The sequence below is a fragment of the Protopterus annectens genome, chromosome 8.part0 (assembly GCF_019279795.1).
Source record: "Protopterus annectens isolate FY-2018-M chromosome 8.part0, PAN1.0, whole genome shotgun sequence".
Classification (NCBI taxonomy): domain Eukaryota; kingdom Metazoa; phylum Chordata; order Ceratodontiformes; family Protopteridae; genus Protopterus; species Protopterus annectens.
In genome coordinates, this window is record NC_056741.1 from 1,405,799,823 (window position 1) to 1,405,813,827 (window position 14,005).

Below are 14,005 nucleotides of genomic sequence, written 5' to 3' on the forward strand. Positions count from 1 at the left end.
CAACATTACTTTGGGAAGCTCTCATGAAAGGATGCCTGACTGTCCTGCTCTGGAGGCAGTCGGGGGTTGCTTATCTTTGTACCCAGACACCTGGCTCAAAATAACAAACGACAACTAGGTAGAAAGTATCATTTCCAGAGGATACTTCATCCCTTTCGCCATACCCTCTCCACCGTCAAGGAAAATCCCAGACGTTCCACCCAGTTACAGGGAACAAGCAACAGTAGAGGTCCAGATGTTGCTAAGAAAAAGAGTAATCCAACCAGTCCCAGCAGACCAGACAGGATCCGGAACTTACTCAAAATTCTTTTTAGTTCCAAAAAAGACAGGGGAATGGAGATCTATATTGGACCTCAGCAGACTAAACAAATCTGTAAAGAAAGAGAAGATGTTAAGTTGTCTGTCTCGCCTTCATTCTTGCTGGTTGGGTTCAGAGCTGATCCTCAGCTCCGACTCGGCCATCTACTAAAGCTCGAGATAGCTCGAGAGCTATTTACTGTCTCGAGGCCTCTCCATATCCCACAATGCTTGGCGCTAGATACCTAGATCTTGTTTGCCGCTTCAGCTACGAGGTTGCGTTTTTACTGGCTCAGGTCGTATTAATCTTTTTTTGGTCTTATTAGCTTAAAATTTACCTTTGTATTTTCTTATATATAGGTAGTCTTTCCCTTTTAGTATAATTAGACTGTGTATCCCCTAGTTTGTCCCACTCAGGAAACTCGTTTTTTGTTAGAGAGTTTCTACCCTTCCCCCCCTTGTTTCTTCTCCTTAGTGGCTAACCTAATAGGAGTAGTGTTTAGCCTTGTAATATTTGTATATATATTTATTAGTGGATAGTTTTTGTTGTTATTAAGTGTGGTGTGATAGTTTTTCTTGTTATTATTGTTAGTTTAACTAGTGCGGGTGTGTGACTGCTCCTGTGTGCCTTGTTTAAGCACTAGTTTAATATTCTCTCTTTGGTATCCCCTTGCCAGTATGTCCAAGGATACCAAAGTTTCAGGCTTCAAGAAGTGTGACTCATGCTGTCAGAAGATGTCTCTGACAGACAGTCACACTTCTTGTGTTTATTGCTATTGTATTGTATGTTCAGGCTGTGCACCTATGTGGGGCTTGTGGGCATGCAATATGATACTATATGCCTTTGCACCCATCACAGACAATGTCACACAGGTACACCAGCAGCCGTACACGTCACAGCTTGATGTCGGCACATCACATGTGGTACACACATAACACATCTCCTGTGGGACATGGTCAATTGTATGGGCATGTCCAGCAGTCACATGCCACTGCTACCCCTACATGACGGCTATGCAGGACATGTGGCTGTACAGCTACTGTCACATGTACACGAGCAATGCCCCCCTACCTACATCACGTGGTACTACCTGTGGGGTATGTGCGTCTGCATCCATGCTATGGCCATAGATGACAACTGTACATCAATATGTGCAACATACCTCATTGGGGGTTGTCATGTGCACATGTTCAACGTGTCAACGCATTGTTTGTGTCTGTTGGACGGTCATTGTTGTGCATGGTTTACATGGCTGCCATAGCGTACTGTGTGTGATTCCAGGTACTTCATTGGGCTACCAGCATTGTACATTTCCACAGCACATTCCGGCCATGATGTAGCCATCCTAGATGACAGTGGGAGGTGTTCCGCCATGTGCACATATGTCACACAGTACGAGGGTGACTGACACACATTCTCAGGACAGGGTTCTGACTGCTGTGGATGTGTGTGATGGTGTTGACGACCATGACTGCGCCAGATGGTGTCATCTGGATGTGTAACATTCACAACACACACCTACCTTCACATAGCAACACATCATCCACAACAATGGACATTCCTGCATGAACACTGTGTGTGGTATGTCTGTATGACCACTGCATGTACCACTGGTAGCCACCAGCATGGCTGCCTACAACAGCAGTATGTATCCTGTGTGAACATGGGTTACGCCTGTCACAACACACCTGTGTCAGATGGCCCTGTGGTGGGTCACAGTGCAGTTCCACACATCATGTAACAGTATACATCGTGCACCAGTATGTTGCGGACATGTGAACGGCTGTGCTACTCAACATATGCATGCATGACACATCACCTGGTACACCGTGTCTGTCTTGCCACCTGCTATTGTGACCACCCTGTGATGACATTGTACAGGCCACATGGACTGGGACATGTGATGGCTCAATGGTGAATTAACCCTCCAGGTGTGTGTCTAGCCAGGTGTACAGTAGCCAGTGGTCTGCACACAGGGATACTGTACATTGGCCTACTCTGTCACTGGGACTGTTGACTATGGTCATACTGTACTTATGCAGGCATGTGGTGTTTGTCCAGTCTGACAGTCGTGGTCAACCACACTACTGTGGCACACATGACCTGCGGACATCTGCCTAAGGTGTGCAGCCCACATGTACATCTTCACATGCTATGCTGCCTGTGCAGCAGTGTCACATGTCTGTCTCCGGCAGGGCTGTCACAGGCAGGCACGGCATGCAGTGATGTGTGACAATGCTTGCACCCTCCACTGTGCTGTACACAAGCACTGCACACACAGTACGGCACGCATGTCATTTATCTGCAGTGCCTGGGACCTGCCTCCATGCCCTACACAGCACACCTGCCAGTCCAGATTGTACACAGATCATACCTCCCAGGCACATACCTGGACTGCAACACACACGGGTGGGTGGTTCCCACACCACACAGTGATTTACACACATACTGTATATTCCCGGGACACATTGCATCATAGGTAATCCATGTTCAGATACCCATGTTCGTGACCACTACACACATTGTGACACGCGACGGTGAATACACTGTACACCACAGGTTACATGCTGGCCGTGTTGTCATACTGTACATTGCACCTCGGACAGTTGCTACTGCCATGTGCTGACAGCAACACGCACTTCCCTAGTATGGACTCCCATGTACCCACACATGCTTGGCCATGCACTACACATAGCTGGGTGACACATTACACGACACATACCATACCTACACTGCCCTCGGCATGCACCATACCTCCATGTGTCTGTGTGCTATACCTACAGACATCCCCCCTCTGTTTGCTGAACATCCATGCTTCGCAGCCCTGCTAGCCATGCCCTAGACACACGACCATCGCAGCATGCATGGTACATGCGCTCTACAGCCGGTACTACCGACGTCCGCTGACAGAGGTAGTTAATGGCATGGCACCCCGGCAGATGGACAGTATACGTGACTATGCCGACACATATCACAGTGCACTTCCGCTACATTTACGCACTGGTAGGGACCATGCTATTCCACACAGAGACATGGTGGTACTGGCCTTTTCACAGACGCCACAGTGGTATTCCTGTTCCATGCACATGTGCTGTATGGGCACATGTGCAGGCTGTTGCACGGTAGTTATGTTCACATGTGTGTGTGCCACTTGACAGTCATGGTGGGTCCTCATGGTGCATCACATACTCCACAGCTAGCTACCTACACATGACTGCCATACATTGCAGTGTGGGCCCTCACGCAGTGTGGTGGTATGTCTCTGTTGTTTGGCTACATCCACATTCAATGCAGCATACAACACTCATCCAGGCATTGCCAACACAGATGTTGCTGGCATCATGCCTGCCAATGGGGTACCTACCAACAATACACACTCTCACTCACTACAGGGTTCCAATCCATAGCTGGACATTGCATTGCCCCTGTGGACACATACATGGTACCGCCATGCACACGTTATGTCCTAGGACACGGTCCCAATGTCACCTCCGATCTCCGTGGTTGTTATATCCCGCCAGCCTGGCTGTTATATGTCTCTGCAGCAGCACACTGAATTGACTGCTAGCCCGTTCATGGACGTTGTGTACCTTGACCACCACACTACCACATCTATCACACTACACATGGGTGGTACTGCATTGCACGTATGGGGCTGCATTTGTACACCCATGACTGGGCCATTCAGTATGGCACTGGGCCACATCCTCACATACATGCTTCACACACTCATTGACGACCTCCATGCCTTTACTGGCACCCTTGTTGGGCTTCTGTGTGCCACAGCACACCACATCCACATGCTGGCCACCTGTCATACCATTGCATGGGTGGTTGGTGTGGTACAGAGGGTAACAAATCAGACATTATCCCCTCATTGCCCTTCAGCGCCATTCCACATTCTGGTATTGCCAATGTACACATCCACCATCACATCGTACCCTATGTCTCAGGATGTTACGCCATGTGACTCCTGTACAGGTCACACAGTAGTGCAGGCATATCATGCTACCTACAACATGTCAGGTACATGTGACATTGCACAGTCCTCAGTCATGTGGCCCCTCATGTTCACTATTTGCTTACATACACTACATGCTGTCACAGAGTACTGTCCATGCCTACATATACCACATCTACATACCTGGCAGCATTCTAGCTCAACCTACTCATACTGCTAACAACCATACAGGTGTCGGTGTGGCAGATATATCATGTAGATGTCATTGCGTGAGATACATCACACATAGTGCATACACATCACCTTTGCATAGTGACAGTCATGCACTGGGTATCACATGGATACTGTCCCTATACATGCATATCACATTGTACATGGTTGCTGTACACACACATGCCCCACATGGTGCTGTGGTTGCCATATTCCATGTGGGTACACATCTGCAGGGCCACACATTTCTGGACTGTATGTCTTGCTGGTACATTGGGTGCCCTTGTACCTGTGCCATACACACATGTACACGCGGGCAGTGTTACAATAACACATGTGTGGTGTACCTTACACAACGGATACAACTTTACATGTCACAGTATAGTCATGCCGTGATGTATACCCGGCTCAGACAGTTTACATATGCAAATGACAGTCGTGGAACACATCTGTACTCACCTGCATACCACTTACACAGGGGTGTCATCTACTCTGCCATGGGCCATGTTCTCCGCATTACTGATGCATGTAGTACTCCTACATGGCGTTTGCAGTGGGCAGGGTGAATGGAGCACGCCTGCATGTGTGCACACATGCCACATTGCTCAGCCTGGGCGTCTGTGTGACCTCCGCAGACTGGACACACACCGTGCTGTGGGACATAGGTCCTGTGCACATCCCACAGGGACACACTGTGGCACTGGTCATGTGATAGCTCCCTTGCTGGTAGGGTGACACATACCCATGGTACCACCACAGTGGAAGTACTGTGTAGACATACAGTTGACATCCACCTCTGCTGTTCAGTGGACACTACCATGGGGGGGTGACACTACTGTGTACATTGCACATGTGTTTACACACGGCCCTGCCGGACGTCATTGTTGCACACATTGCACCTGCTACAGATCGTTTGGACATGGTTACTTGCTGTTCCCTCCATTTCGGGTACCTATTCTGCTACTACTCTGTCCCATATGTGCAGGCCATACATATCCTGTTTATGTACATAACATTAGGCCATCCCTCCATCATGCATGCTATGCCTGTGATACTGTGTATGATTTCTGAACATATCCATCATGACAGCTTTGCATTACACATACTTGACATAGTCACCCCTACTGCGAGGCATACGTGCACGTCGTGTGCACATTCCGTATGACATCGACGGTATATGCCTATACACATGTGTGCTGTGACACTATACATACATGTCCTATCCCCTGCTGTGGCACTTCATTGTTGGACATCCACTGCCAGCATCAGCGTGGGTGGTGGCATTGTTCTGTGTTTGAAATCCCTATGGCGGCCCTTGAGTTATCCCGGCTGTGTACATGTTGTCCCACTGCTGTGCACACGTTGTCCACAGTCGTTGGTATGCTCCGCGGATTAGCACTACATAACCACCTTTCACCACTCTCTGCCTGATGGACAGGTATCTTTACTTACACACACCGTTCACATACAGTGCAGATTCGTCATACGTATCATGCGTTAGACACCAGTACATCTCGTGGGTTCGGCATACCTTTCCTGTCTTTTGTTCCAGATTCTCGCTAGTTGCTTGATACACGTTTGTGTTCTCTTCAATGTCTGTTCGGTATGAACATACGGTTTGAATATCCAGGGAGTCTTCCTTATATCCGTCGTCACCTGCGGCATGTGGGTTCATCACGCCAATAGCTGTTCCTCGGTGTGTACTTATGCGCATATCACCGGTGCACCTCCTCCATTCATACGTTACGCGTCGGAACTAGGCCATGGTTCATTCCTCGTGTGGGCGTTGGTTATTTGCACTACCTTCGTGGGGATGGTATGTATTGTATTATGTTTGTGTGACTGCATCCGCTATGTGTGGTGTCAGGTACATTTCGCTGTGGTGTTAGCCGTGGATTGTGTGTGTTGGGTATGGTATTTTGTTCGACATGTGGGTGTCCGTGTCCTGGCGGCGTCTGTCGATGGCGTTGTGCATTCGGATGTGTAACATAGCTGTTATATTCCTGTACACAACGGATGCAGGGATGCATCCGCTGCTGCTAGTGTTTCCCACGCGGGTTGTTGCGGGTATGCCGCTGTCATTGACTGCCTGTATGTTTTTGCTACGATTTTGGCTGGTATCCCTTTGATATGTGCGATGGGGTGTATCTGCGGCTGTGGGTGACGGGTACGGGGTGTGGGCCTTGCATTTATACATACACGGTATGCTTGTGTGTGTGCTCCATCCCTGCTTGGGGAGCTGCAGGTTACCTGTCTGTTGTTCTGGGAGTGTTTGTTTTGTTGATGTCGTGTGGTGTCGGTATCGCCTGCATGTGTGCTTCCTGCATGTATTCCTCCTTCACATCGGTTATATATCTGCGGATGTTCATACGTGCCTACTATCCCTTGGCATTTTGTCACGGATAGTTACGGTGACTGTGGTCCTGTACTTGGGACGGCCTGTATGCTACTGGTTGCCTCCTATTTGGGTGGCACTTGCTTACTTAACAGTCGTGGAACACACAGCGGTATTTACGGACGGTACGTGGCCACGATCAGTGCCGGATAGCACATGCGATTTTCACGTACATGACTGATGCTGTGTAACGTTGCCGACGTATCGTGTTGAGTCTACCATATCGCCGCCATACATACGGTCATGGTTTGTACATGCGTCCTTTGCATCTCCTGTTGGCTATGGTCCTGTGGTACATTCTGGGACATTTCCGCTTTGCATCGTTTTACGTCGCCACGCACCTAGCCACTGAGGAGCTCTCAGTACTACTTTGTGGGTACTGCTGTACATACGCCTGTGGTTCCTATACTGTATGCCTACGCATGTTATTCCACTCCGCCTGTAACATGTCACCTACATACACATTTTACAGTGGCACACACATTACACACACACAGCGGAACACACGACACCCTCACCTCACACATACACATACTGCCGCTTTCGCAGCGACGGTTGCACACAATACCTACGTTGACCGCATCCGCGGCGGTGTGTACCTCCGCACTCATATCCTAAGAATATGACACGACATGTCCTGTTACTGTACCGTGGCCTGGCGATCATCCCGACCCGCGGATATGCATTGATGCAGGTTGACATTTCCATGGCTGGCGTTCCCTGCTCTGCCCACCCTCCCGGATAGTCGGGTTGTCGTTCACTATGTTTACTATGTGGAGATTTCGCATCTTACTTCTCTGTAACCTTGCATCCCTGGGATTCCCTATTTAACCTGTTGTACTTTATATCTGTGTATGTGTACATATATTTCTACATGTGTAATGATATCTATCTCCATATCTGTGTATGCACATATGTACATATGTAGTCGACTTGCGCCGAACGTGGCAGCATACGCCACGCATCTGCTGTAGGACCGGCGTGCGGTTGAGGTGTTGGCGCTCCATGCCCGCTGGCTATTGGGTGTGCAGTGTTTGGGTGCTGCCTATGTTGGAGTCACACATAGGACCGCCCATACGGTACACATTACAGGTGGACATGTTTGTGTGGCGTCCATTTCACTGTGTGTGCAGGTAGGGAGGTGTCAGTCCATGGGGCCTACGCTGTCAGAGTATGTGCTATATTTCCTCTTTGCCAAGGCATAGGCATATTGGGCACGCCTCCGCCTACCTACTGGGGCTGGCACAGTGTGTTCTTGGCGCTGAACGCTCTGTGCCTGTGCTTGCCTTGGCAGTTGTGGCGGGCTTGGTGGCCCTACACCATTATGTCCCTGCAGCAGCTGTTTCCGCAGGATCATATTATGTAGCATAGCACATACTATGAATATGTGGGCACATGTGCCTGGAGAGTACTGCAAGGCTCCACCGGATGTATCCAAGCACCGGAACCGTGATTTCAACATCCCAAACACACGCCTATGATTATTCTGTTTGTGCGTGTGCCTTATTATGGCGTTCTTGCATGTGTGTGTGCATTTCTGATGGGTGTCATCATCCACGGCTCCAGTGTATAGCCAGCATCCCCCACAAGGTGACCTTGTGTGATGTCCCCCCTGGCGAATACCTGATACAGCTGTGAGGCATGCCAGATATGGGAGTCGGGTAGCTTCCAGGGCTGCCAGCACACACATCCATGATAATGCCCTGCGCATTGCACACGACCTGGCAATTGATGGAGGGGAATCCCTTGCGGTTTATGTAGCGTCTACCCTGCTCCCGGGTGGTGACTTGATTTCTATGTGCGTACAGTCTATCGCACCCAGTACCTCCGGGTATTGTGCCACACGGTGGAAGTGGCGCATATTGCTAGCCAACTCCTCCTGAGATCTGGGGAAATTTATATACTCATGGGCATGTCGTAACATGGCATCCAGGAACTGGTGTAGTACCCTGATGCTGATGCCTGTGAGATGCCCATTATATCCCTGGTTGGCCTTTGAAAGATACCTGTAGCCAGTATTCGCAAGCTTACACATACCTTTGTGTCCACTGGGATGGGCTCCCCTCTGTTGTCTCTTGTTCTCAGACGTGGCCGGCACAGCTCCACTATTTGCTGTAACGTGTCCCTGTCCACCCTGTAGCGCTCTACTATCTCCAGGTCTTGCAGCCCCTGGTAGGTCACCCTTGGTCTGAACACTCTCCTTCTCCTCTGAGGCCTAAGGTAGTTGTCGGCACCCTCCTCCGCAACTCCGTCTGTCTCTGACACATACCGATGCATCACGGCCACGGCGGCACCCAACATATACATGTTAAAAGTTCTCCGTGTGTTTACACCCTACGATGCGACGTTTGGGAAATCGCGCTGTGTGTTGTGTGCATTCACACTTTATACTGTTGTGCTGTACACCCGGTGATGTCATTGGGTGTGTCGGTGCGGCCGTATCTGTGGATTATCTTCCGTGTTTTATCATAACTGCAACGCTGTTGCCTTTGGTGTTACATTACACTTGCCTGCATTAGCTTAGCTTTGCATCTTACCTTACTGTTTCTGCATGTTGCACCTACTATTGCCTGGAGTGCATCCTGCAGGCACATGGCATATGATGCATTTTGTCTGCCGCCGCCGTAATGCTACCTCTGTACTTGGCTGTGCTATTTCGGTTCTTTGCTCTTTGCATTTCTGCTACATCCCCTACTGTCTTTGCATTCCTATGCCTCCCCTTTCCCGCTTTTATGGAGTCTGCATGCAGAGTTGTCAGCTGCCGCCGTTTGCCCTTCCTGGATTGATTGGTGTTGATTGCTCATTACGACTCCAATTACACTGCTTCCGCATTTCCTCATATTCTCCGCATTACCTTCCTATATCCGTGGTTGTTGACGGGGAGGCCGTCACATGACTGGGTTGGGGAACGAGTCATCCTCGTGCACATGCATCTGTGCGCATTATGTACTCTCAGCGCATCTGTTTCCTCACACGCCGGTCCTGCTGCTGTGATGTGCATTGTACAGCCCATGTTTGCTGGCCTCCAATGTGCTTCCTCCTACAGTGGCACACCCCTCTGCGATTGACATGTATTCCGTGTAGGCCACTCCTCGGTGTATTACCGCTGCGCCATTTGCTCCAGCCTTACACCGGCGGAGGTTTTGCGATTCAGTATTATCTGCCTCAGTTGCATGGCATTGACTGCTAATACATGGTTACGGGGCGGAATACTGCCGCCACTCCTTGGCAACCCTTGCGCTGGGGTTGAGGCTTTCCATACATACTATGGTGTGTGGTGGCTGTGCAGCTGATGTGTATTATACTGCTCTTTTAGGACATTGTCATATTATTTCATTGTTTTGCACCTTCTGTGCACATGTCCGGGGGTTCTGCTGTGGTTACCGCGGACATACCATTTATGTCATTATTTACATTTTGTGCATGTTTTCTTTGGACATTCTCGGTGCCTTTCGCCATTGGCATGTTGCACCTGTATGATACCTGATGTTGACAGCCTTCCGTTACTCCTTGGTCATGTTTGGGTAAATGTAAACCGTTTTTTTTGGTTTACATTGCCGTGCCCTTATGCTACGCCTGCGCCACTTCGTGGATCGCTATTTGCCTTCATTTGCATGGTGCAACACCGCACACAGTGTGTTTAGCATACCTACGCCGGGCGGCGAGGTCCGGCGCATGCCGGTAGTGCACGTGGGATTGGTTCGTACCTGAATCGCTCGGTGGCCATATTTGGCGTTATAACGCCAACGCTATGCGGGCGCCTGGCGCAAGGTTCATGAATCCCGGGGAACATCTAATCATTTTATTTTCCTAAAGCTGTGAAAGATATGGCCACCATTCCATTATTCAAATTGATAACACGGTGTCAGAGATGGTGCCACAAATACCAGAGTAAAATAATGTGAGATTTCACAGAACAAACAGTGCCAAAAAGCCACAAATTGTAATGCAGAAAATAGACTGAATGATGCTTAAAGCATGTTTTCTTTTTATATGGTACTCACGGAGGCAGATTAAAGGAAATGCACTTATTCACGAGTGAAGCTTGAGAATTATATTGAGTTGTCTTTTAAGTTATGGTTCAGGGACATTAATGATGGTGAAGGGAGCTTCAAGCTCAGAAGAGGGCAGGGCAGGTGATATAGGATAAACATGAATAAACCAAAGTGGTAAGCATATGATTTTAAATGGAACGGTAAGGGCTTCTGATATTGACTCATAAAATGTATATGAAACAAAAATATGTAATGCAATAAGGGATGATACACATAAGGAATATAGGGAGGGCACATTCTGTATCAGAATAGTGTAGCTGGGAGCTCCATCCCATTAAGAAAAGACTTGGGAGCAGCAGTGTCACCATAACCATAAATGGCTGCAATAACTTCTTGGTTCCTAATAAAGTACGTCATATTTAGGAGCAGCAGTGTCACCATAACCATAATTGTTGCCTCGCAGCAAGAGGTTCTCCCGTTCGATTCTCGGCTTGGGTTGGGAGTGCCTTCTGTGTGGAGTCTGCATGTCCTCCCTGCGGTCGAGTGGGCATTCAAAAGACATGCGTTGAATGGGTGTGCCTTCGTTGAAGGTTGGGCATCGGGCTGGCAACTTGACACCATAAAAAACAACTGCCAGTCATTAGCGGACCGGAGTTCCGCTGTGGTGACCCCTAACCGGGAAAAAGCCGAAAGACAAACAATGTCACCATAACCATAAATGGGTGCAATAACTTCTTGGTTCCTAATAAAGTACATCATATTTAGGATGCATCCCTTGGAAACACTCTGGATGGCATGAAAGACAAGAAAGATGACTTTTGTTTTGTGCATTTTACATGTATTTCCAGTATGTTTTGCACATTTTCTCAAGAAACAAACCACTTTAACCCATCAACTAACCATGACTGAGGACATAAAATTATTCTGATAAGCTATACATGCAGATAAATAAAAAAATATTATTATTAAGCTTTACCACATTAAAACTAAAAAGTAATATTTATTTATTTATTGATTTATTGACATTTGTTTACTGGGAAAGTCTGACTGGGCACGTGCTCTTTTTCGGTGAAGACCCAGGGAAAAAACTCCCAAGGTATCATATTTAATGCAATTAATATTTGCAATAACGCATTTTATAATGCAGCTTCAGTGAATGCATAGCATAATAGTCAATATAATAAAATTTGTATTAATATTTACAAATATTAAATTTACAAGCCCTGTACTGAGACTTTACAGAAAAAAGGGTGGTGTATAAGATAGGTAGGAGTCATTTAAAAAAATACAACAGAGTGAGGTATTAGAGGAGCTAAGCAAATCTGAGTGTTAACAGAGAAGTAGTGATGGAATAGTAATTTAGTTGTGCTAATTAGAAGTAGGTATTGTAGTTTATGAAGTACAATAAATTAAGGTTTTAGAAGGGAATACTCAGATTAAGTGATTTAGTGCTTTAAAGGGTGGTATAAGAAGGACAAAGCCAGGAGAGAAAGTTTAATAGTTAAGTGATAAACTGTGACTAAGAGTGCTTCTTAGTAGGATCATCATGCCTCAGTTTGCATTTAAGGCAGGAAGACAAGTTAAGTTCCTACCACACTATGGTGTCATATTGTTCTGTTGTACAACAAATCCTAGTTATGCACTGGATAAAATAAAACAGAAGTGCATGTATTATGTTTAGCTGTTGCAAGATATTGGCATAATTATGCAGCACCTGATTGCTCCATCACATGCATCCAACCAATCTATTTGTTCCGTGGGTGTTGGAACGGGGTTTCTTCAGGCTATATGAGAGTCATACAACCCATACATTCCTGCCTGGGGAAACCCTATTGACCAATCCATTCCCCTAGTGATGAAAGCTGAATGACAGGGAGTGAATCAGATGGCTGGTGCATGTAAATGACATACCACAGGCTGCCTGTAGACTTGCAGTGGCTGCATGGCTGGAGGGAGGAAATATGCATGCTGCTACACTCACTTCCTGTTCCACATTTTAAGCAAAGACATCCCTGCCTGATGCAGTGCAAGCCAACATGGCCACTACATGTAAGTGAAACACTTAGCCACCACTAGGTGTCACCAGTGCTTACAGACCTAGCAGTCCCCCTTCCCACTAATGATGGATGAGCTGGCATCAGCCTATAAATGCCCTGTCCTGCCAATTCACTCAGGCTCCTGTGCCGCTAAATAAACATGCCATCTGAGTGTAGTCAGGGCTTCATCTCCCTATGCCATGGGGTCAGGTGAGCAGTTCTTTTTGATCTTCCTGTTGTCTAGCACATGAGTATTGCACTTACATTATCACTACCTCTGAATTACATAGTGATGCATTAGATGAAGCAGAGTACCTTACACAACAAAAAAGAAGCAATATCCTCTGATACAGCACAGTATGAAATGTATTATTCTTATTTTATTCAGTGGATTCGGTGGTTTGAATACAGCCAGCTTTGGTGGAGAAGAGGGTGTAGGAGCAAACTACATAGGAAAGAATGGGAATTGTGGGAATGATACATACAAGGGAGGAATATGATTTAAAAGGCACCAGGACTTAAATGAGCTATGTAATGTTTGACTGAAAAAGATTGGGTAGATTATGTGATGTATAATGTTTGCAACTGGGAGTTTGTCAGTATGGCTTGTGATGTAAAATGCTTGCAACTAGTATTGTGTTGGTGTGGTTTGTTTTTAATTATATAAATCTATGATTGCCTGTGTAAGTGATGGTTTAACAAATATGTTTATTGTTTAAAAAAGGCAGGAATTAAATAATTTATGTAATGTTGCTTAGTTTATATGCTATATAGCAATATATGTGAAGTATAATGTTTGATGTGAAGTTGTTCTATCTCGCCGTTCATTGCAAAACTCAAGGATTTCAAGTAGCTCGAGGCCAAGTCCCTTTCCCATGATGCACCCTGAGTTACCCCAGATCTAGTTTGCCGCTGCAACTGATCGGAGGTTCTTGATAGCTTGGGCCAGTAAACTTTAAATACTTTACTATTTTTTCAAATATTGTTAGTTGTTTCACTATAGTAGATAGATTTTTAGGTTAGATAACCTCTTAAAGCTTTTCTATAGAGTTCCCTTCCCTGTGTGTTGTTTCTTAGCTTTATATTTGGCCTCATTTTTCTGATAGGCCT

At 47.0% G+C, this 14,005-nt stretch overlaps 1 protein-coding gene across 2 annotated transcripts in view; it reads left to right on the forward strand.

Annotated features, from left to right (window-relative positions):
• The window catches only part of CCHR8.PART0H11orf1 (chromosome chr8.part0 C11orf1 homolog), a 227,084-nt gene that overhangs the window by 189,484 nt on the left and 23,595 nt on the right, over positions 1–14,005 (forward strand). The window lies entirely within an intron of this gene.